Source organism: Hyla sarda, unplaced genomic scaffold (genome assembly GCF_029499605.1).
Source record: "Hyla sarda isolate aHylSar1 unplaced genomic scaffold, aHylSar1.hap1 scaffold_1250, whole genome shotgun sequence".
Classification (NCBI taxonomy): domain Eukaryota; kingdom Metazoa; phylum Chordata; class Amphibia; order Anura; family Hylidae; genus Hyla; species Hyla sarda.
In genome coordinates, this window is record NW_026607871.1 from 1 (window position 1) to 25,242 (window position 25,242).

The window sequence follows — 25,242 nt, forward strand, 5'->3', positions numbered from 1 at the left end:
TGAGCACTCACATTACTCATAGGAATGGAAGGAAGGCTGGCAGCCAACCAGCCTCCCATACACTTTCTGGGTGGGTGGCAGTCAGCCACCCATACATACATACAGCACAGGCTAAACCCACATCATCACTTAAAAAAAGGACAGGCGACCATTGCACTCTGATGGAGCATTTAGCAATGCAATCCATAGCCTGGCTTTTGCCTGAACCCCCATCACTCCTCCTCTTGCATATAAGACAATATTTCAGATCTGCATATGAAAACAACACGCCTACCTTTGTTGCACATAGCTGCCTGCCTGTCTCTAGTTACCCCACTGGCTGTAGCTGCGTCCCTTCCGACATGGAATAACACCAACTGTAACGATAAACTGAAAATTAACAGTATAAACCTGCATCATTTTGGACTCTGGTATTTGCTGAATCCGGGTGACCTGACAATCGATGGTGGTGCCGCTGGTGATTCTGGCCTTCTTGGAATCTGTTGGGCCTATGTGTTAGCTCACACATCACTTGGGTATCCATGGTAACTACCACAACATGGTCATCTGCAGTTTACATCTAGCCCGTGGCATTGAATGGCATTTTAAAAGTGCTAAGGGTCCTGGTGCAATAATCCTCCCATGAGGATCAGCCTCAACGGCTTTGTAGATTGCACTCATGTCAGCAACTCCATATACATTTTTTTTTCTTCATGCTTCTTTCTTCATCCTTTTTTCTTTCTGTCATTCAGACTTTCATTCATTCGATCTCTCTCACTCACTTGCTTTAACTCATTTGTTCTCACTCACTCACTCACTCACTCAATCACTCACTCACTCATTCACTCTCACTCACTCTCACTCTCTCACTCACTCGCTCACTAAGTCAGTCTCTCTCTCTCTTTTTCTTTTTATATATATTTTTTTCCGTCTTCTTCTTCTTCTTCTTCTTCAGACCCTGTCATAGCACTAATGCCTTTCCAATACCACCAGCAGATGGAGACACTCCATTGCAACATTGGTTGTGAGCAGCAGTTTCTAAAAACAAATGCCTCATGGCGGATTTCCCATCCATCAATGGATGGTAAATTTTGTTTTTATCATTCACTGACCACAGAAACCAATGCATGGTCAAGCAACAGCAATGACACACCCTTGTGTATAGGCATGAGACCCTCATGTCATTTAACAGGATTCAGCACCACCCACAAGACAGCTACCTGTCATGTCATGTCAAACCTGCACAGGTGTGCTAGATTATTATTATTTAGTTTTATTTTATTTTTTTACACCAATCAGTGTGCAAACATGGTCATTAAAACGCTAAATGAATAGACGTTCATAAACCAGTCAGTGCAACTCATCATTTTGGTCTCCAATTCTCAAACTCAAATTCTCACCCACGGAGGATTAAATGAGAATCTTTCTTGTTTAACACTGGAATGGGGTGGTGCACTGTTCACTACCCGAAGATACTGCCACATCGGGTCAATGCATAGGGCGACAGAAGCAAGCTTCCAAATCAGCTCCCTTTCTCAAAAATCCATTTAATTTATGGTCCCCAGATAGGGAACGTATGTATCAGTATGTGCTCACAAGTCACCCAAGTGCAAGTATTCACACAAAAAAAAACGTGCCTCAGGATGCGATCTGTCGCAAGATCCTTTCTTTTTTTACACTTGATCTAAGCCAAAAGGCCTAGAGGGGATAACCGGGAAAGGGGTGGACCCAACCATGTCCCCTTCATGAGCACTCATATTACTCATAGGAATGGAAGGAAGGCTGGCAGCCAACCAGCCTCCCATACACTTTCTGGGTGGGTGGCAGTCAGCCACCCATACATACATACAGCACAGGCTAAACCCACATCATCACTTAAAAAAAGGACAGGCGACCATTGCACTCTGATGGAGCATTTAGCAATGCAATCCATAGCCTGGCTTTTGCCTGAACCCCCATCACTCCTCCTCTTGCATATAAGACAATATTTCAGATCTGCATATGAAAACAACACGCCTACCTTTGTTGCACATAGCTGCCTGCCTGTCTCTAGTTACCCCACTGGCTGTAGCTGCGTCCCTTCCGACATGGAATAACACCAACTGTAACGATAAACTGAAAATTAACAGTATAAACCTGCATCATTTTGGACTCTGGTATTTGCTGAATCCGGGTGACCTGACAATCGATGGTGGTGCCGCTGGTGATTCTGGCCTTCTTGGAATCTGTTGGGCCTATGTGTTAGCTCACACATCACTTGGGTATCCATGGTAACTACCACAACATGGTCATCTGCAGTTTACATCTAGCCCGTGGCATTGAATGGCATTTTAAAAGTGCTAAGGGTCCTGGTGCAATAATCCTCCCATGAGGATCAGCCTCAACGGCTTTGTAGATTGCACTCATGTCAGCAACTCCATATACATTTTTTTTTCTTCATGCTTCTTTCTTCATCCTTTTTTCTTTCTGTCATTCAGACTTTCATTCATTCGATCTCTCTCACTCACTTGCTTTAACTCATTTGTTCTCACTCACTCACTCACTCACTCAATCACTCACTCATTCACTCTCACTCACTCTCACTCTCTCACTCACTCGCTCACTAAGTCAGTCTCTCTCTCTCTCTCTCTTTTTCTTTTTATATATATTTTTTTCCGTCTTCTTCTTCTTCTTCTTCTTCAGACCCTGTCATAGCACTAATGCCTTTCCAATACCACCAGCAGATGGAGACACTCCATTGCAACATTGGTTGTGAGCAGCAGTTTCTAAAAACAAATGCCTCATGGCGGATTTCCCATCCATCAATGGATGGTAAATTTTGTTTTTATCATTCACTGACCACAGAAACCAATGCATGGTCAAGCAACAGCAATGACACACCCTTGTGTATAGGCATGAGACCCTCATGTCATTTAACAGGATTCAGCACCACCCACAAGACAGCTACCTGTCATGTCATGTCAAACCTGCACAGGTGTGCTAGATTATTATTATTTAGTTTTATTTTATTTTTTTACACCAATCAGTGTGCAAACATGGTCATTAAAACGCTAAATGAATAGACGTTCATAAACCAGTCAGTGCAACTCATCATTTTGGTCTCCAATTCTCAAACTCAAATTCTCACCCACGGAGGATTAAATGAGAATCTTTCTTGTTTAACACTGGAATGGGGTGGTGCACTGTTCACTACCCGAAGATACTGCCACATCGGGTCAATGCATAGGGCGACAGAAGCAAGCTTCCAAATCAGCTCCCTTTCTCAAAAATCCATTTAATTTATGGTCCCCAGATAGGGAACGTATGTATCAGTATGTGCTCACAAGTCACCCAAGTGCAAGTATTCACACAAAAAAAAAAAACGTGCCTCAGGATGCGATCTGTCGCAAGATCCTTTCTTTTTTTACACTTGATCTAAGCCAAAAGGCCTAGAGGGGATAACCGGGAAAGGGGTGGACCCAACCATGTCCCCTTCATGAGCACTCACATTACTCATAGGAATGGAAGGAAGGCTGGCAGCCAACCAGCCTCCCATACACTTTCTGGGTGGGTGGCAGTCAGCCACCCATACATACATACAGCACAGGCTAAACCCACATCATCACTTAAAAAAAGGACAGGCGACCATTGCACTCTGATGGAGCATTTAGCAATGCAATCCATAGCCTGGCTTTTGCCTGAACCCCCATCACTCCTCCTCTTGCATATAAGACAATATTTCAGATCTGCATATGAAAACAACACGCCTACCTTTGTTGCACATAGCTGCCTGCCTGTCTCTAGTTACCCCACTGGCTGTAGCTGCGTCCCTTCCGACATGGAATAACACCAACTGTAACGATAAACTGAAAATTAACAGTATAAACCTGCATCATTTTGGACTCTGGTATTTGCTGAATCCGGGTGACCTGACAATCGATGGTGGTGCCGCTGGTGATTCTGGCCTTCTTGGAATCTGTTGGGCCTATGTGTTAGCTCACACATCACTTGGGTATCCATGGTAACTACCACAACATGGTCATCTGCAGTTTACATCTAGCCCGTGGCATTGAATGGCATTTTAAAAGTGCTAAGGGTCCTGGTGCAATAATCCTCCCATGAGGATCAGCCTCAACGGCTTTGTAGATTGCACTCATGTCAGCAACTCCATATACATTTTTTTTTCTTCATGCTTCTTTCTTCATCCTTTTTTCTTTCTGTCATTCAGACTTTCATTCATTCGATCTCTCTCACTCACTTGCTTTAACTCATTTGTTCTCACTCACTCACTCACTCAATCACTCACTCACTCATTCACTCTCACTCACTCTCACTCTCTCACTCACTCGCTCACTAAGTCAGTCTCTCTCTCTCTTTTTCTTTTTATATATATTTTTTTCCGTCTTCTTCTTCTTCTTCTTCTTCAGACCCTGTCATAGCACTAATGCCTTTCCAATACCACCAGCAGATGGAGACACTCCATTGCAACATTGGTTGTGAGCAGCAGTTTCTAAAAACAAATGCCTCATGGCGGATTTCCCATCCATCAATGGATGGTAAATTTTGTTTTTATCATTCACTGACCACAGAAACCAATGCATGGTCAAGCAACAGCAATGACACACCCTTGTGTATAGGCATGAGACCCTCATGTCATTTAACAGGATTCAGCACCACCCACAAGACAGCTACCTGTCATGTCATGTCAAACCTGCACAGGTGTGCTAGATTATTATTATTTAGTTTTATTTTATTTTTTTACACCAATCAGTGTGCAAACATGGTCATTAAAACGCTAAATGAATAGACGTTCATAAACCAGTCAGTGCAACTCATCATTTTGGTCTCCAATTCTCAAACTCAAATTCTCACCCACGGAGGATTAAATGAGAATCTTTCTTGTTTAACACTGGAATGGGGTGGTGCACTGTTCACTACCCGAAGATACTGCCACATCGGGTCAATGCATAGGGCGACAGAAGCAAGCTTCCAAATCAGCTCCCTTTCTCAAAAATCCATTTAATTTATGGTCCCCAGATAGGGAACGTATGTATCAGTATGTGCTCACAAGTCACCCAAGTGCAAGTATTCACACAAAAAAAAACGTGCCTCAGGATGCGATCTGTCGCAAGATCCTTTCTTTTTTTACACTTGATCTAAGCCAAAAGGCCTAGAGGGGATAACCGGGAAAGGGGTGGACCCAACCATGTCCCCTTCATGAGCACTCATATTACTCATAGGAATGGAAGGAAGGCTGGCAGCCAACCAGCCTCCCATACACTTTCTGGGTGGGTGGCAGTCAGCCACCCATACATACATACAGCACAGGCTAAACCCACATCATCACTTAAAAAAAGGACAGGCGACCATTGCACTCTGATGGAGCATTTAGCAATGCAATCCATAGCCTGGCTTTTGCCTGAACCCCCATCACTCCTCCTCTTGCATATAAGACAATATTTCAGATCTGCATATGAAAACAACACGCCTACCTTTGTTGCACATAGCTGCCTGCCTGTCTCTAGTTACCCCACTGGCTGTAGCTGCGTCCCTTCCGACATGGAATAACACCAACTGTAACGATAAACTGAAAATTAACAGTATAAACCTGCATCATTTTGGACTCTGGTATTTGCTGAATCCGGGTGACCTGACAATCGATGGTGGTGCCGCTGGTGATTCTGGCCTTCTTGGAATCTGTTGGGCCTATGTGTTAGCTCACACATCACTTGGGTATCCATGGTAACTACCACAACATGGTCATCTGCAGTTTACATCTAGCCCGTGGCATTGAATGGCATTTTAAAAGTGCTAAGGGTCCTGGTGCAATAATCCTCCCATGAGGATCAGCCTCAACGGCTTTGTAGATTGCACTCATGTCAGCAACTCCATATACATTTTTTTTTCTTCATGCTTCTTTCTTCATCCTTTTTTCTTTCTGTCATTCAGACTTTCATTCATTCGATCTCTCTCACTCACTTGCTTTAACTCATTTGTTCTCACTCACTCACTCACTCAATCACTCACTCATTCACTCTCACTCACTCTCACTCTCTCACTCACTCGCTCACTAAGTCAGTCTCTCTCTCTCTCTCTCTTTTTCTTTTTATATATATTTTTTTCCGTCTTCTTCTTCTTCTTCTTCTTCAGACCCTGTCATAGCACTAATGCCTTTCCAATACCACCAGCAGATGGAGACACTCCATTGCAACATTGGTTGTGAGCAGCAGTTTCTAAAAACAAATGCCTCATGGCGGATTTCCCATCCATCAATGGATGGTAAATTTTGTTTTTATCATTCACTGACCACAGAAACCAATGCATGGTCAAGCAACAGCAATGACACACCCTTGTGTATAGGCATGAGACCCTCATGTCATTTAACAGGATTCAGCACCACCCACAAGACAGCTACCTGTCATGTCATGTCAAACCTGCACAGGTGTGCTAGATTATTATTATTTAGTTTTATTTTATTTTTTTACACCAATCAGTGTGCAAACATGGTCATTAAAACGCTAAATGAATAGACGTTCATAAACCAGTCAGTGCAACTCATCATTTTGGTCTCCAATTCTCAAACTCAAATTCTCACCCACGGAGGATTAAATGAGAATCTTTCTTGTTTAACACTGGAATGGGGTGGTGCACTGTTCACTACCCGAAGATACTGCCACATCGGGTCAATGCATAGGGCGACAGAAGCAAGCTTCCAAATCAGCTCCCTTTCTCAAAAATCCATTTAATTTATGGTCCCCAGATAGGGAACGTATGTATCAGTATGTGCTCACAAGTCACCCAAGTGCAAGTATTCACACAAAAAAAAAAAACGTGCCTCAGGATGCGATCTGTCGCAAGATCCTTTCTTTTTTTACACTTGATCTAAGCCAAAAGGCCTAGAGGGGATAACCGGGAAAGGGGTGGACCCAACCATGTCCCCTTCATGAGCACTCACATTACTCATAGGAATGGAAGGAAGGCTGGCAGCCAACCAGCCTCCCATACACTTTCTGGGTGGGTGGCAGTCAGCCACCCATACATACATACAGCACAGGCTAAACCCACATCATCACTTAAAAAAAGGACAGGCGACCATTGCACTCTGATGGAGCATTTAGCAATGCAATCCATAGCCTGGCTTTTGCCTGAACCCCCATCACTCCTCCTCTTGCATATAAGACAATATTTCAGATCTGCATATGAAAACAACACGCCTACCTTTGTTGCACATAGCTGCCTGCCTGTCTCTAGTTACCCCACTGGCTGTAGCTGCGTCCCTTCCGACATGGAATAACACCAACTGTAACGATAAACTGAAAATTAACAGTATAAACCTGCATCATTTTGGACTCTGGTATTTGCTGAATCCGGGTGACCTGACAATCGATGGTGGTGCCGCTGGTGATTCTGGCCTTCTTGGAATCTGTTGGGCCTATGTGTTAGCTCACACATCACTTGGGTATCCATGGTAACTACCACAACATGGTCATCTGCAGTTTACATCTAGCCCGTGGCATTGAATGGCATTTTAAAAGTGCTAAGGGTCCTGGTGCAATAATCCTCCCATGAGGATCAGCCTCAACGGCTTTGTAGATTGCACTCATGTCAGCAACTCCATATACATTTTTTTTTCTTCATGCTTCTTTCTTCATCCTTTTTTCTTTCTGTCATTCAGACTTTCATTCATTCGATCTCTCTCACTCACTTGCTTTAACTCATTTGTTCTCACTCACTCACTCACTCACTCAATCACTCACTCACTCATTCACTCTCACTCACTCTCACTCTCTCACTCACTCGCTCACTAAGTCAGTCTCTCTCTCTCTCTCTCTTTTTCTTTTTATATATATTTTTTTCCGTCTTCTTCTTCTTCTTCTTCTTCTTCTTCAGACCCTGTCATAGCACTAATGCCTTTCCAATACCACCAGCAGATGGAGACACTCCATTGCAACATTGGTTGTGAGCAGCAGTTTCTAAAAACAAATGCCTCATGGCGGATTTCCCATCCATCAATGGATGGTAAATTTAGTTTTTATCATTCACTGACCACAGAAACCAATGCATGGTCAAGCAACAGCAATGACACACCCTTGTGTATAGGCATGAGACCCTCATGTCATTTAACAGGATTCAGCACCACCCACAAGACAGCTACCTGTCATGTCATGTCAAACCTGCACAGGTGTGCTAGATTATTATTATTTAGTTTTATTTTATTTTTTTACACCAATCAGTGTGCAAACATGGTCATTAAAACGCTAAATGAATAGACGTTCATAAACCAGTCAGTGCAACTCATCATTTTGGTCTCCAATTCTCAAACTCAAATTCTCACCCACGGAGGATTAAATGAGAATCTTTCTTGTTTAACACTGGAATGGGGTGGTGCACTGTTCACTACCCGAAGATACTGCCACATCGGGTCAATGCATAGGGCGACAGAAGCAAGCTTCCAAATCAGCTCCCTTTCTCAAAAATCCATTTAATTTATGGTCCCCAGATAGGGAACGTATGTATCAGTATGTGCTCACAAGTCACCCAAGTGCAAGTATTCACACAAAAAAAAAAAAACGTGCCTCAGGATGCGATCTGTCGCAAGATCCTTTCTTTTTTTACACTTGATCTAAGCCAAAAGGCCTAGAGGGGATAACCGGGAAAGGGGTGGACCCAACCATGTCCCCTTCATGAGCACTCACATTACTCATAGGAATGGAAGGAAGGCTGGCAGCCAACCAGCCTCCCATACACTTTCTGGGTGGGTGGCAGTCAGCCACCCATACATACATACAGCACAGGCTAAACCCACATCATCACTTAAAAAAAGGACAGGCGACCATTGCACTCTGATGGAGCATTTAGCAATGCAATCCATAGCCTGGCTTTTGCCTGAACCCCCATCACTCCTCCTCTTGCATATAAGACAATATTTCAGATCTGCATATGAAAACAACACGCCTACCTTTGTTGCACATAGCTGCCTGCCTGTCTCTAGTTACCCCACTGGCTGTAGCTGCGTCCCTTCCGACATGGAATAACACCAACTGTAACGATAAACTGAAAATTAACAGTATAAACCTGCATCATTTTGGACTCTGGTATTTGCTGAATCCGGGTGACCTGACAATCGATGGTGGTGCCGCTGGTGATTCTGGCCTTCTTGGAATCTGTTGGGCCTATGTGTTAGCTCACACATCACTTGGGTATCCATGGTAACTACCACAACATGGTCATCTGCAGTTTACATCTAGCCCGTGGCATTGAATGGCATTTTAAAAGTGCTAAGGGTCCTGGTGCAATAATCCTCCCATGAGGATCAGCCTCAACGGCTTTGTAGATTGCACTCATGTCAGCAACTCCATATACATTTTTTTTTCTTCATGCTTCTTTCTTCATCCTTTTTTCTTTCTGTCATTCAGACTTTCATTCATTCGATCTCTCTCACTCACTTGCTTTAACTCATTTGTTCTCACTCACTCACTCACTCACTCAATCACTCACTCACTCATTCACTCTCACTCACTCTCACTCTCTCACTCACTCGCTCACTAAGTCAGTCTCTCTCTCTCTCTCTCTTTTTCTTTTTATATATATTTTTTTCCGTCTTCTTCTTCTTCTTCTTCTTCTTCTTCTTCAGACCCTGTCATAGCACTAATGCCTTTCCAATACCACCAGCAGATGGAGACACTCCATTGCAACATTGGTTGTGAGCAGCAGTTTCTAAAAACAAATGCCTCATGGCGGATTTCCCATCCATCAATGGATGGTAAATTTTGTTTTTATCATTCACTGACCACAGAAACCAATGCATGGTCAAGCAACAGCAATGACACACCCTTGTGTATAGGCATGAGACCCTCATGTCATTTAACAGGATTCAGCACCACCCACAAGACAGCTACCTGTCATGTCATGTCAAACCTGCACAGGTGTGCTAGATTATTATTATTTAGTTTTATTTTATTTTTTTACACCAATCAGTGTGCAAACATGGTCATTAAAACGCTAAATGAATAGACGTTCATAAACCAGTCAGTGCAACTCATCATTTTGGTCTCCAATTCTCAAACTCAAATTCTCACCCACGGAGGATTAAATGAGAATCTTTCTTGTTTAACACTGGAATGGGGTGGTGCACTGTTCACTACCCGAAGATACTGCCACATCGGGTCAATGCATAGGGCGACAGAAGCAAGCTTCCAAATCAGCTCCCTTTCTCAAAAATCCATTTCATTTATGGTCCCCAGATAGGGAACGTATGTATCAGTATGTGCTCACAAGTCACCCAAGTGCAAGTATTCACACAAAAAAAAACGTGCCTCAGGATGCGATCTGTCGCAAGATCCTTTCTTTTTTTACACTTGATCTAAGCCAAAAGGCCTAGAGGGGATAACCGGGAAAGGGGTGGACCCAACCATGTCCCCTTCATGAGCACTCACATTACTCATAGGAATGGAAGGAAGGCTGGCAGCCAACCAGCCTCCCATACACTTTCTGGGTGGGTGGCAGTCAGCCACCCATACATACATACAGCACAGGCTAAACCCACATCATCACTTAAAAAAAGGACAGGCGACCATTGCACTCTGATGGAGCATTTAGCAATGCAATCCATAGCCTGGCTTTTGCCTGAACCCCCATCACTCCTCCTCTTGCATATAAGACAATATTTCAGATCTGCATATGAAAACAACACGCCTACCTTTGTTGCACATAGCTGCCTGCCTGTCTCTAGTTACCCCACTGGCTGTAGCTGCGTCCCTTCCGACATGGAATAACACCAACTGTAACGATAAACTGAAAATTAACAGTATAAACCTGCATCATTTTGGACTCTGGTATTTGCTGAATCCGGGTGACCTGACAATCGATGGTGGTGCCGCTGGTGATTCTGGCCTTCTTGGAATCTGTTGGGCCTATGTGTTAGCTCACACATCACTTGGGTATCCATGGTAACTACCACAACATGGTCATCTGCAGTTTACATCTAGCCCGTGGCATTGAATGGCATTTTAAAAGTGCTAAGGGTCCTGGTGCAATAATCCTCCCATGAGGATCAGCCTCAACGGCTTTGTAGATTGCACTCATGTCAGCAACTCCATATACATTTTTTTTTCTTCATGCTTCTTTCTTCATCCTTTTTTCTTTCTGTCATTCAGACTTTCATTCATTCGATCTCTCTCACTCACTTGCTTTAACTCATTTGTTCTCACTCACTCACTCACTCACTCAATCACTCACTCACTCATTCACTCTCACTCACTCTCACTCTCTCACTCACTCGCTCACTAAGTCAGTCTCTCTCTCTCTCTCTCTTTTTCTTTTTATATATATTTTTTTCCGTCTTCTTCTTCTTCTTCTTCAGACCCTGTCATAGCACTAATGCCTTTCCAATACCACCAGCAGATGGAGACACTCCATTGCAACATTGGTTGTGAGCAGCAGTTTCTAAAAACAAATGCCTCATGGCGGATTTCCCATCCATCAATGGATGGTAAATTTTGTTTTTATCATTCACTGACCACAGAAACCAATGCATGGTCAAGCAACAGCAATGACACACCCTTGTGTATAGGCATGAGACCCTCATGTCATTTAACAGGATTCAGCACCACCCACAAGACAGCTACCTGTCATGTCATGTCAAACCTGCACAGGTGTGCTAGATTATTATTATTTAGTTTTATTTTATTTTTTTACACCAATCAGTGTGCAAACATGGTCATTAAAACGCTAAATGAATAGACGTTCATAAACCAGTCAGTGCAACTCATCATTTTGGTCTCCAATTCTCAAACTCAAATTCTCACCCACGGAGGATTAAATGAGAATCTTTCTTGTTTAACACTGGAATGGGGTGGTGCACTGTTCACTACCCGAAGATACTGCCACATCGGGTCAATGCATAGGGCGACAGAAGCAAGCTTCCAAATCAGCTCCCTTTCTCAAAAATCCATTTAATTTATGGTCCCCAGATAGGGAACGTATGTATCAGTATGTGCTCACAAGTCACCCAAGTGCAAGTATTCACACAAAAAAAAACGTGCCTCAGGATGCGATCTGTCGCAAGATCCTTTCTTTTTTTACACTTGATCTAAGCCAAAAGGCCTAGAGGGGATAACCGGGAAAGGGGTGGACCCAACCATGTCCCCTTCATGAGCACTCACATTACTCATAGGAATGGAAGGAAGGCTGGCAGCCAACCAGCCTCCCATACACTTTCTGGGTGGGTGGCAGTCAGCCACCCATACATACATACAGCACAGGCTAAACCCACATCATCACTTAAAAAAAGGACAGGCGACCATTGCACTCTGATGGAGCATTTAGCAATGCAATCCATAGCCTGGCTTTTGCCTGAACCCCCATCACTCCTCCTCTTGCATATAAGACAATATTTCAGATCTGCATATGAAAACAACACGCCTACCTTTGTTGCACATAGCTGCCTGCCTGTCTCTAGTTACCCCACTGGCTGTAGCTGCGTCCCTTCCGACATGGAATAACACCAACTGTAACGATAAACTGAAAATTAACAGTATAAACCTGCATCATTTTGGACTCTGGTATTTGCTGAATCCGGGTGACCTGACAATCGATGGTGGTGCCGCTGGTGATTCTGGCCTTCTTGGAATCTGTTGGGCCTATGTGTTAGCTCACACATCACTTGGGTATCCATGGTAACTACCACAACATGGTCATCTGCAGTTTACATCTAGCCCGTGGCATTGAATGGCATTTTAAAAGTGCTAAGGGTCCTGGTGCAATAATCCTCCCATGAGGATCAGCCTCAACGGCTTTGTAGATTGCACTCATGTCAGCAACTCCATATACATTTTTTTTTCTTCATGCTTCTTTCTTCATCCTTTTTTCTTTCTGTCATTCAGACTTTCATTCATTCGATCTCTCTCACTCACTTGCTTTAACTCATTTGTTCTCACTCACTCACTCACTCACTCAATCACTCACTCACTCATTCACTCTCACTCACTCTCACTCTCTCACTCACTCGCTCACTAAGTCAGTCTCTCTCTCTCTCTCTCTTTTTCTTTTTATATATATTTTTTTCCGTCTTCTTCTTCTTCTTCTTCTTCAGACCCTGTCATAGCACTAATGCCTTTCCAATACCACCAGCAGATGGAGACACTCCATTGCAACATTGGTTGTGAGCAGCAGTTTCTAAAAACAAATGCCTCATGGCGGATTTCCCATCCATCAATGGATGGTAAATTTTGTTTTTATCATTCACTGACCACAGAAACCAATGCATGGTCAAGCAACAGCAATGACACACCCTTGTGTATAGGCATGAGACCCTCATGTCATTTAACAGGATTCAGCACCACCCACAAGACAGCTACCTGTCATGTCATGTCAAACCTGCACAGGTGTGCTAGATTATTATTATTTAGTTTTATTTTATTTTTTTACACCAATCAGTGTGCAAACATGGTCATTAAAACGCTAAATGAATAGACGTTCATAAACCAGTCAGTGCAACTCATCATTTTGGTCTCCAATTCTCAAACTCAAATTCTCACCCACGGAGGATTAAATGAGAATCTTTCTTGTTTAACACTGGAATGGGGTGGTGCACTGTTCACTACCCGAAGATACTGCCACATCGGGTCAATGCATAGGGCGACAGAAGCAAGCTTCCAAATCAGCTCCCTTTCTCAAAAATCCATTTAATTTATGGTCCCCAGATAGGGAACGTATGTATCAGTATGTGCTCACAAGTCACCCAAGTGCAAGTATTCACACAAAAAAAAACGTGCCTCAGGATGCGATCTGTCGCAAGATCCTTTCTTTTTTTACACTTGATCTAAGCCAAAAGGCCTAGAGGGGATAACCGGGAAAGGGGTGGACCCAACCATGTCCCCTTCATGAGCACTCACATTACTCATAGGAATGGAAGGAAGGCTGGCAGCCAACCAGCCTCCCATACACTTTCTGGGTGGGTGGCAGTCAGCCACCCATACATACATACAGCACAGGCTAAACCCACATCATCACTTAAAAAAAGGACAGGCGACCATTGCACTCTGATGGAGCATTTAGCAATGCAATCCATAGCCTGGCTTTTGCCTGAACCCCCATCACTCCTCCTCTTGCATATAAGACAATATTTCAGATCTGCATATGAAAACAACACGCCTACCTTTGTTGCACATAGCTGCCTGCCTGTCTCTAGTTACCCCACTGGCTGTAGCTGCGTCCCTTCCGACATGGAATAACACCAACTGTAACGATAAACTGAAAATTAACAGTATAAACCTGCATCATTTTGGACTCTGGTATTTGCTGAATCCGGGTAACCTGACAATCGATGGTGGTGCCGCTGGTGATTCTGGCCTTCTTGGAATCTGTTGGGCCTATGTGTTAGCTCACACATCACTTGGGTATCCATGGTAACTACCACAACATGGTCATCTGCAGTTTACATCTAGCCCGTGGCATTGAATGGCATTTTAAAAGTGCTAAGGGTCCTGGTGCAATAATCCTCCCATGAGGATCAGCCTCAACGGCTTTGTAGATTGCACTCATGTCAGCAACTCCATATACATTTTTTTTTCTTCATGCTTCTTTCTTCATCCTTTTTTCTTTCTGTCATTCAGACTTTCATTCATTCGATCTCTCTCACTCACTTGCTTTAACTCATTTGTTCTCACTCACTCACTCACTCACTCAATCACTCACTCACTCATTCACTCTCACTCACTCTCACTCTCTCACTCACTCGCTCACTAAGTCAGTCTCTCTCTCTCTCTCTCTTTTTCTTTTTATATATATTTTTTTCCGTCTTCTTCTTCTTCTTCTTCTTCTTCAGACCCTGTCATAGCACTAATGCCTTTCCAATACCACCAGCAGATGGAGACACTCCATTGCAACATTGGTTGTGAGCAGCAGTTTCTAAAAACAAATGCCTCATGGCGGATTTCCCATCCATCAATGGATGGTAAATTTTGTTTTTATCATTCACTGACCACAGAAACCAATGCATGGTCAAGCAACAGCAATGACACACCCTTGTGTATAGGCATGAGACCCTCATGTCATTTAACAGGATTCAGCACCACCCACAAGACAGCTACCTGTCATGTCATGTCAAACCTGCACAGGTGTGCTAGATTATTATTATTTAGTTTTATTTTATTTTTTTACACCAATCAGTGTGCAAACATGGTCATTAAAACGCTAAATGAATAGACGTTCATAAACCAGTCAGTGCAACTCATCATTTTGGTCTCCAATTCTCAAACTCAAATTCTCACCCACGGAGGATTAAATGAGAATCTTTCTTGTTTAACACTGGAATGGGGTGGTGCACTGTTCACTACCCGAAGATACTGCCACATCAGGTCAATGCATAGGGCGACAGAAGCAAGCTTCCAAATCAGCTCCCTTTCTCAAAAATCCATTTAATTTATGGTCCCCAGATAGGGAACGTATGTATCAGTATGTGCTCACAAGTCACCCAAGTGCAAGTATTCACACAAAAAAAAACGTGCCTCAGGATGCGATCTGTCGCAAGATCCTTTCTTTTTTTACACTTGATCTAAGCCAAAAGGCCTAGAGGGGATAACCGGGAAAGGGGTGGACCCAACCATGTCCCCTTCATGAGCACTCACATTACTCATAGGAATGGAAGGAAGGCTGGCAGCCAACCAGCCTCCCATACACTTTCTGGGTGGGTGGCAGTCAGCCACCCATACATACATACAGCACAGGCTAAACCCACATCATCACTTAAAAAAAGGACAGGCGACCATTGCACTCTGATGGAGCATTTAGCAATGCAATCCATAGCCTGGCTTTTGCCTGAACCCCCATCACTCCTCCTCTTGCATATAAGACAATATTTCAGATCTGCATATGAAAACAACACGCCTACCTTTGTTGCACATAGCTGCCTGCCTGTCTCTAGTTACCCCACTGGCTGTAGCTGCGTCCCTTCCGACATGGAATAACACCAACTGTAACGATAAACTGAAAATTAACAGTATAAACCTGCATCATTTTGGACTCTGGTATTTGCTGAATCCGGGTGACCTGACAATCGATGGTGGTGCCGCTGGTGATTCTGGCCTTCTTGGAATCTGTTGGGCCTATGTGTTAGCTCACACATCACTTGGGTATCCATGGTAACTACCACAACATGGTCATCTGCAGTTTACATCTAGCCCGTGGCAATGAATGGCATTTTAAAAGTGCTAAGGGTCCTGGTGCAATAATCCTCCCATGAGGATCAGCCTCAACGGCTTTGTAGATTGCACTCATGTCAGCAACTCCATATACATTTTTTTTTCTTCATGCTTCTTTCTTCATCCTTTTTTCTTTCTGTCATTCAGACTTTCATTCATTCGATCTCTCTCACTCACTTGCTTTAACTCATTTGTTCTCACTCACTCACTCACTCACTCAATCACTCACTCACTCATTCACTCTCACTCACTCTCTCACTCACTCGCTCACTAAGTCAGTCTCTCTCTCTCTCTCTCTTTTTCTTTTTATATATATTTTTTTCCGTCTTCTTCTTCTTCTTCTTCTTCTTCAGACCCTGTCATAGCACTAATGCCTTTCCAATACCACCAGCAGATGGAGACACTCCATTGCAACATTGGTTGTGAGCAGCAGTTTCTAAAAACAAATGCCTCATGGCGGATTTCCCATCCATCAATGGATGGTAAATTTTGTTTTTATCATTCACTGACCACAGAAACCAATGCATGGTCAAGCAACAGCAATGACACACCCTTGTGTATAGGCATGAGACCCTCATGTCATTTAACAGGATTCAGCACCACCCACAAGACAGCTACCTGTCATGTCATGTCAAACCTGCACAGGTGTGCTAGATTATTATTATTTAGTTTTATTTTATTTTTTTACACCAATCAGTGTGCAAACATGGTCATTAAAACGCTAAATGAATAGACGTTCATAAACCAGTCAGTGCAACTCATCATTTTGGTCTCCAATTCTCAAACTCAAATTCTCACCCACGGAGGATTAAATGAGAATCTTTCTTGTTTAACACTGGAATGGGGTGGTGCACTGTTCACTACCCGAAGATACTGCCACATCGGGTCAATGCATAGGGCGACAGAAGCAAGCTTCCAAATCAGCTCCCTTTCTCAAAAATCCATTTAATTTATGGTCCCCAGATAGGGAACGTATGTATCAGTATGTGCTCACAAGTCACCCAAGTGCAAGTATTCACACAAAAAAAAACGTGCCTCAGGATGCGATCTGTCGCAAGATCCTTTCTTTTTTTACACTTGATCTAAGCCAAAAGGCCTAGAGGGGATAACCGGGAAAGGGGTGGACCCAACCATGTCCCCTTCATGAGCACTCACATTACTCATAGGAATGGAAGGAAGGCTGGCAGCCAACCAGCCTCCCATACACTTTCTGGGTGGGTGGCAGTCAGCCACCCATACATACATACAGCACAGGCTAAACCCACATCATCACTTAAAAAAAGGACAGGCGACCATTGCACTCTGATGGAGCATTTAGCAATGCAATCCATAGCCTGGCTTTTGCCTGAACCCCCATCACTCCTCCTCTTGCATATAAGACAATATTTCAGATCTGCATATGAAAACAACACGCCTACCTTTGTTGCACATAGCTGCCTGCCTGTCTCTAGTTACCCCACTGGCTGTAGCTGCGTCCCTTCCGACATGGAATAACACCAACTGTAACGATAAACTGAAAATTAACAGTATAAACCTGCATCATTTTGGACTCTGGTATTTGCTGAATCCGGGTGACCTGACAATCGATGGTGGTGCCGCTGGTGATTCTGGCCTTCTTGGAATCTGTTGGGCCTATGTGTTAGCTCACACATCACTTGGGTATCCATGGTAACTACCACAACATGGTCATCTGCAGTTTACATCTAGCCCATGGCATTGAATGGCATTTTAAAAGTGCTAAGGGTCCTGGTGCAATAATCCTCCCATGAGGATCAGCCTCAACGGCTTTGTAGATTGCACTCATGTCAGCAACTCCATATACATTTTTTTTTCTTCATGCTTCTTTCTTCATCCTTTTTTCTTTCTGTCATTCAGACTTTCATTCATTCGATCTCTCTCACTCACTTGCTTTAACTCATTTGTTCTCACTCACTCACTCACTCACTCACTCAATCACTCACTCACTCATTCACTCTCACTCACTCTCACTCTCTCACTCACTCGCTCACTAAGTCAGTCTCTCTCTCTCTCTCTCTCTCTCTTTTTCTTTTTATATATATTTTTTTCCGTCTTCTTCTTCTTCTTCTTCTTCTTCAGACCCTGTCATAGCACTAATGCCTTTCCAATACCACCAGCAGATGGAGACACTCCATTGCAACATTGGTTGTGAGCAGCAGTTTCTAAAAACAAATGCCTCATGGCGGATTTCCCATCCATCAATGGATGGTAAATTTTGTTTTTATCATTCACTGACCACAGAAACCAATGCATGGTCAAGCAACAGCAATGACACACCCTTGTGTATAGGCATGAGACCCTCATGTCATTTAACAGGATTCAGCACCACCCACAAGACAGCTACCTGTCATGTCATGTCAAACCTGCACAGGTGTGCTAGATTATTATTATTTAGTTTTATTTTATTTTTTTACACCAATCAGTGTGCAAACATGGTCATTAAAACGCTAAATGAATAGACGTTCATAAACCAGTCAGTGCAACTCATCATTTTGGTCTCCAATTCTCAAACTCAAATTCTCACCCACGGAGGATTAAATGAGAATCTTTCTTGTTTAACACTGGAATGGGGTGGTGCACTGTTCACTACCCGAAGATACTGCCACATCGGGTCAATGCATAGGGCGACAGAAGCAAGCTTCCAAATCAGCTCCCTTTCTCAAAAATCCATTTAATTTATGGTCCCCAGATAGGGAACGTATGTATCAGTATGTGCTCACAAGTCACCCAAGTGCAAGTATTCACACAAAAAAAAAAAACGTGCCTCAGGATGCGATCTGTCGCAAGATCCTTTCTTTTTTTACACTTGATCTAAGCCAAAAGGCCTAGAGGGGATAACCGGGAAAGGGGTGGACCCAACCATGTCCCCTTCATGAGCACTCACATTACTCATAGGAATGGAAGGAAGGCTGGCAGCCAACCAGCCTCCCATACACTTTCTGGGTGGGTGGCAGTCAGCCACCCATACATACATACAGCACAGGCTAAACCCACATCATCACTTAAAAAAAGGACAGGCGACCATTGCACTCTGATGGAGCATTTAGCAATGCAATCCATAGCCTGGCTTTTGCCTGAACCCCCATCACTCCTCCTCTTGCATATAAGACAATATTTCAGATCTGCATATGAAAACAACACGCCTACCTTTGTTGCACATAGCTGCCTGCCTGTCTCTAGTTACCCCACTGGCTGTAGCTGCGTCCCTTCCGACATGGAATAACACCAACTGTAACGATAAACTGAAAATTAACAGTATAAACCTGCATCATTTTGGACTCTGGTATTTGCTGAATCCGGGTGACCTGACAATCGATGGTGGTGCCGCTGGTGATTCTGGCCTTCTTGGAATCTGTTGGGCCTATGTGTTAGCTCACACATCACTTGGGTATCCATGGTAACTACCACAACATGGTCATCTGCAGTTTACATCTAGCCCGTGGCATTGAATGGCATTTTAAAAGTGCTAAGGGTCCTGGTGCAATAATCCTCCCATGAGGATCAGCCTCAACGGCTTTGTAGATTGCACTCATGTCAGCAACTCCATATACATTTTTTTTTCTTCATGCTTCTTTCTTCATCCTTTTTTCTTTCTGTCATTCAGACTTTCATTCATTCGATCTCTCTCACTCACTTGCTTTAACTCATTTGTTCTCACTCACTCACTCACTCACTCAATCACTCACTCACTCATTCACTCTCACTCACTCTCACTCTCTCACTCACTCGCTCACTAAGTCAGTCTCTCTCTCTCTCTCTCTTTTTCTTTTTATATATATTTTTTTCCGTCTTCTTCTTCTTCTTCTTCTTCTTCTTCTTCAGACCCTGTCATAGCACTAATGCCTTTCCAATACCACCAGCAGATGGAGACACTCCATTGCAACATTGGTTGTGAGCAGCAGTTTCTAAAAACAAATGCCTCATGGCGGATTTCCCATCCATCAATGGATGGTAAATTTTGTTTTTATCATTCACTGACCACAGAAACCAATGCATGGTCAAGCAACAGCAATGACACACCCTTGTGTATAGGCATGAGACCCTCATGTCATTTAACAGAATTCAGCACCACCCACAAGACAGCTACCTGTCATGTCATGTCAAACCTGCACAGGTGTGCTAGATTATTATTATTTAGTTTTATTTTATTTTTTTACACCAATCAGTGTGCAAACATGGTCATTAAAACGCTAAATGAATAGACGTTCATAAACCAGTCAGTGCAACTCATCATTTTGGTCTCCAATTCTCAAACTCAAATTCTCACCCACGGAGGATTAAATGAGAATCTTTCTTGTTTAACACTGGAATGGGGTGGTGCACTGTTCACTACCCGAAGATACTGCCACATCGGGTCAATGCATAGGGCGACAGAAGCAAGCTTCCAAATCAGCTCCCTTTCTCAAAAATCCATTTAATTTATGGTCCCCAGATAGGGAATGTATGTATCAGTATGTGCTCACAAGTCACCCAAGTGCAAGTATTCACACAAAAAAAAACGTGCCTCAGGATGCGATCTGTCGCAAGATCCTTTCTTTTTTTACACTTGATCTAAGCCAAAAGGCCTAGAGGGGATAACCGGGAAAGGGGTGGACCCAACCATGTCCCCTTCATGAGCACTCACATTACTCATAGGAATGGAAGGAAGGCTGGCAGCCAACCAGCCTCCCATACACTTTCTGGGTGGGTGGCAGTCAGCCACCCATACATACATACAGCACAGGCTAAACCCACATCATCACTTAAAAAAAGGACAGGCGACCATTGCACTCTGATGGAGCATTTAGCAATGCAATCCATAGCCTGGCTTTTGCCTGAACCCCCATCACTCCTCCTCTTGCATATAAGACAATATTTCAGATCTGCATATGAAAACAACACGCCTACCTTTGTTGCACATAGCTGCCTGCCTGTCTCTAGTTACCCCACTGGCTGTAGCTGCGTCCCTTCCGACATGGAATAACACCAACTGTAACGATAAACTGAAAATTAACAGTATAAACCTGCATCATTTTGGACTCTGGTATTTGCTGAATCCGGGTGACCTGACAATCGATGGTGGTGCCGCTGGTGATTCTGGCCTTCTTGGAATCTGTTGGGCCTATGTGTTAGCTCACACATCACTTGGGTATCCATGGTAACTACCACAACATGGTCATCTGCAGTTTACATCTAGCCCGTGGCATTGAATGGCATTTTAAAAGTGCTAAGGGTCCTGGTGCAATAATCCTCCCATGAGGATCAGCCTCAACGGCTTTGTAGATTGCACTCATGTCAGCAACTCCATATACATTTTTTTTTCTTCATGCTTCTTTCTTCATCCTTTTTTCTTTCTGTCATTCAGACTTTCATTCATTCGATCTCTCTCACTCACTTGCTTTAACTCATTTGTTCTCACTCACTCACTCACTCACTCAATCACTCACTCACTCATTCACTCTCACTCACTCTCACTCTCTCACTCACTCGCTCACTAAGTCAGTCTCTCTCTCTCTCTCTCTTTTTCTTTTTATATATATTTTTTTCCGTCTTCTTCTTCTTCTTCTTCAGACCCTGTCATAGCACTAATGCCTTTCCAATACCACCAGCAGATGGAGACACTCCATTGCAACATTGGTTGTGAGCAGCAGTTTCTAAAAACAAATGCCTCATGGCGGATTTCCCATCCATCAATGGATGGTAAATTTTGTTTTTATCATTCACTGACCACAGAAACCAATGCATGGTCAAGCAACAGCAATGACACACCCTTGTGTATAGGCATGAGACCCTCATGTCATTTAACAGGATTCAGCACCACCCACAAGACAGCTACCTGTCATGTCATGTCAAACCTGCACAGGTGTGCTAGATTATTATTATTTAGTTTTATTTTATTTTTTTACACCAATCAGTGTGCAAACATGGTCATTAAAACGCTAAATGAATAGACGTTCATAAACCAGTCAGTGCAACTCATCATTTTGGTCTCCAATTCTCAAACTCAAATTCTCACCCACGGAGGATTAAATGAGAATCTTTCTTGTTTAACACTGGAATGGGGTGGTGCACTGTTCACTACCCGAAGATACTGCCACATCGGGTCAATGCATAGGGCGACAGAAGCAAGCTTCCAAATCAGCTCCCTTTCTCAAAAATCCATTTAATTTATGGTCCCCAGATAGGGAACGTATGTATCAGTATGTGCTCACAAGTCACCCAAGTGCAAGTATTCACACAAAAAAAAAAACGTGCCTCAGGATGCGATCTGTCGCAAGATCCTTTCTTTTTTTACACTTGATCTAAGCCAAAAGGCCTAGAGGGGATAACCGGGAAAGGGGTGGACCCAACCATGTCCCCTTCATGAGCACTCACATTACTCATAGGAATGGAAGGAAGGCTGGCAGCCAACCAGCCTCCCATACACTTTCTGGGTGGGTGGCAGTCAGCCACCCATACATACATACAGCACAGGCTAAACCCACATCATCACTTAAAAAAAGGACAGGCGACCATTGCACTCTGATGGAGCATTTAGCAATGCAATCCATAGCCTGGCTTTTGCCTGAACCCCCATCACTCCTCCTCTTGCATATAAGACAATATTTCAGATCTGCATATGAAAACAACACGCCTACCTTTGTTGCACATAGCTGCCTGCCTGTCTCTAGTTACCCCACTGGCTGTAGCTGCGTCCCTTCCGACATGGAATAACACCAACTGTAACGATAAACTGAAAATTAACAGTATAAACCTGCATCATTTTGGACTCTGGTATTTGCTGAATCCGGGTGACCTGACAATCGATGGTGGTGCCGCTGGTGATTCTGGCCTTCTTGGAATCTGTTGGGCCTATGTGTTAGCTCACACATCACTTGGGTATCCATGGTAACTACCACAACATGGTCATCTGCAGTTTACATCTAGCCCGTGGCATTGAATGGCATTTTAAAAGTGCTAAGGGTCCTGGTGCAATAATCCTCCCATGAGGATCAGCCTCAACGGCTTTGTAGATTGCACTCATGTCAGCAACTCCATATACATTTTTTTTTCTTCATGCTTCTTTCTTCATCCTTTTTTCTTTCTGTCATTCAGACTTTCATTCATTCGATCTCTCTCACTCACTTGCTTTAACTCATTTGTTCTCACTCACTCACTCACTCACTCAATCACTCACTCACTCATTCTCTCACTCACTCACTCGCTCACTAAGTCAGTCTCTCTCTCTCTCTCTCTTTTTCTTTTTATATATATTTTTTTCCGTCTTCTTCTTCTTCTTCTTCTTCTTCTTCAGACCCTGTCATAGCACTAATGCCTTTCCAATACCACCAGCAGATGGAGACACTCCATTGCAACATTGGTTGTGAGCAGCAGTTTCTAAAAACAAATGCCTCATGGCGGATTTCCCATCCATCAATGGATGGTAAATTTTGTTTTTATCATTCACTGACCACAGAAACCAATGCATGGTCAAGCAACAGCAATGACACACCCTTGTGTATAGGCATGAGACCCTCATGTCATTTAACAGGATTCAGCACCACCCACAAGACAGCTACCTGTCATGTCATGTCAAACCTGCACAGGTGTGCTAGATTATTATTATTTAGTTTTATTTTATTTTTTTACACCAATCAGTGTGCAAACATGGTCATTAAAACGCTAAATGAATAGACGTTCATAAACCAGTCAGTGCAACTCATAATTTTGGTCTCCAATTCTCAAACTCAAATTCTCACCCACGGAGGATTAAATGAGAATCTTTCTTGTTTAACACTGGAATGGGGTGGTGCACTGTTCACTACCCGAAGATACTGCCACATCGGGTCAATGCATAGGGCGACAGAAGCAAGCTTCCAAATCAGCTCCCTTTCTCAAAAATCCATTTAATTTATGGTCCCCAGATAGGGAACGTATGTATCAGTATGTGCTCACAAGTCACCCAAGTGCAAGTATTCACACAAAAAAAAACGTGCCTCAGGATGCGATCTGTCGCAAGATCCTTTCTTTTTTTACACTTGATCTAAGCCAAAAGGCCTAGAGGGGATAACCGGGAAAGGGGTGGACCCAACCATGTCCCCTTCATGAGCACTCACATTACTCATAGGAATGGAAGGAAGGCTGGCAGCCAACCAGCCTCCCATACACTTTCTGGGTGGGTGGCAGTCAGCCACCCATACATACATACAGCACAGGCTAAACCCACATCATCACTTAAAAAAAGGACAGGCGACCATTGCACTCTGATGGAGCATTTAGCAATGCAATCCATAGCCTGGCTTTTGCCTGAACCCCCATCACTCCTCCTCTTGCATATAAGACAATATTTCAGATCTGCATATGAAAACAACACGCCTACCTTTGTTGCACATAGCTGCCTGCCTGTCTCTAGTTACCCCACTGGCTGTAGCTGCGTCCCTTCCGACATGGAATAACACCAACTGTAACGATAAACTGAAAATTAACAGTATAAACCTGCATCATTTTGGACTCTGGTATTTGCTGAATCCGGGTGACCTGACAATCGATGGTGGTGCCGCTGGTGATTCTGGCCTTCTTGGAATCTGTTGGGCCTATGTGTTAGCTCACACATCACTTGGGTATCCATGGTAACTACCACAACATGGTCATCTGCAGTTTACATCTAGCCCGTGGCATTGAATGGCATTTTAAAAGTGCTAAGGGTCCTGGTGCAATAATCCTCCCATGAGGATCAGCCTCAACGGCTTTGTAGATTGCACTCATGTCAGCAACTCCATATACATTTTTTTTTCTTCATGCTTCTTTCTTCATCCTTTTTTCTTTCTGTCATTCAGACTTTCATTCATTCGATCTCTCTCACTCACTTGCTTTAACTCATTTGTTCTCACTCACTCACTCACTCAATCACTCACTCACTCATTCACTCTCACTCACTCTCACTCTCTCACTCACTCGCTCACTAAGTCAGTCTCTCTCTCTCTCTCTCTCTTTTCTTTTTATATATATTTTTTTCCGTCTTCTTCTTCTTCTTCTTCTTCTTCAGACCCTGTCATAGCACTAATGCCTTTCCAATACCACCAGCAGATGGAGACACTCCATTGCA

At 43.4% G+C, this 25,242-nt stretch overlaps 14 pseudogenes; all 14 read right to left on the reverse strand.

The window, feature by feature from the left end:
- Positions 1-1,424: 1,424 nt before the first annotated feature.
- On the reverse strand, positions 1,425-1,688 carry LOC130303849 (U2 spliceosomal RNA; annotated as a pseudogene).
- Positions 1,689-3,151: 1,463 nt separating this feature from the next.
- LOC130303877 (U2 spliceosomal RNA) lies at positions 3,152-3,418 on the reverse strand (annotated as a pseudogene).
- A 1,457-nt stretch (positions 3,419-4,875) lies between these two features.
- On the reverse strand, positions 4,876-5,139 carry LOC130303860 (U2 spliceosomal RNA; annotated as a pseudogene).
- A 1,459-nt stretch (positions 5,140-6,598) lies between these two features.
- On the reverse strand, positions 6,599-6,865 carry LOC130303816 (U2 spliceosomal RNA; annotated as a pseudogene).
- Positions 6,866-8,338: 1,473 nt separating this feature from the next.
- On the reverse strand, positions 8,339-8,606 carry LOC130303818 (U2 spliceosomal RNA; annotated as a pseudogene).
- A 1,476-nt stretch (positions 8,607-10,082) lies between these two features.
- LOC130303826 (U2 spliceosomal RNA) lies at positions 10,083-10,346 on the reverse strand (annotated as a pseudogene).
- A 1,464-nt stretch (positions 10,347-11,810) lies between these two features.
- LOC130303871 (U2 spliceosomal RNA) lies at positions 11,811-12,074 on the reverse strand (annotated as a pseudogene).
- Positions 12,075-13,541: 1,467 nt separating this feature from the next.
- Positions 13,542-13,805, reverse strand: LOC130303821 (U2 spliceosomal RNA; annotated as a pseudogene).
- A 1,470-nt stretch (positions 13,806-15,275) lies between these two features.
- On the reverse strand, positions 15,276-15,539 carry LOC130303822 (U2 spliceosomal RNA; annotated as a pseudogene).
- Positions 15,540-17,003: 1,464 nt separating this feature from the next.
- Positions 17,004-17,267, reverse strand: LOC130303829 (U2 spliceosomal RNA; annotated as a pseudogene).
- A 1,480-nt stretch (positions 17,268-18,747) lies between these two features.
- On the reverse strand, positions 18,748-19,014 carry LOC130303817 (U2 spliceosomal RNA; annotated as a pseudogene).
- A 1,476-nt stretch (positions 19,015-20,490) lies between these two features.
- LOC130303825 (U2 spliceosomal RNA) lies at positions 20,491-20,754 on the reverse strand (annotated as a pseudogene).
- A 1,464-nt stretch (positions 20,755-22,218) lies between these two features.
- Positions 22,219-22,484, reverse strand: LOC130303873 (U2 spliceosomal RNA; annotated as a pseudogene).
- Positions 22,485-23,941: 1,457 nt separating this feature from the next.
- Positions 23,942-24,205, reverse strand: LOC130303830 (U2 spliceosomal RNA; annotated as a pseudogene).
- Between the last annotated feature and the right edge of the window lie 1,037 nt (positions 24,206-25,242).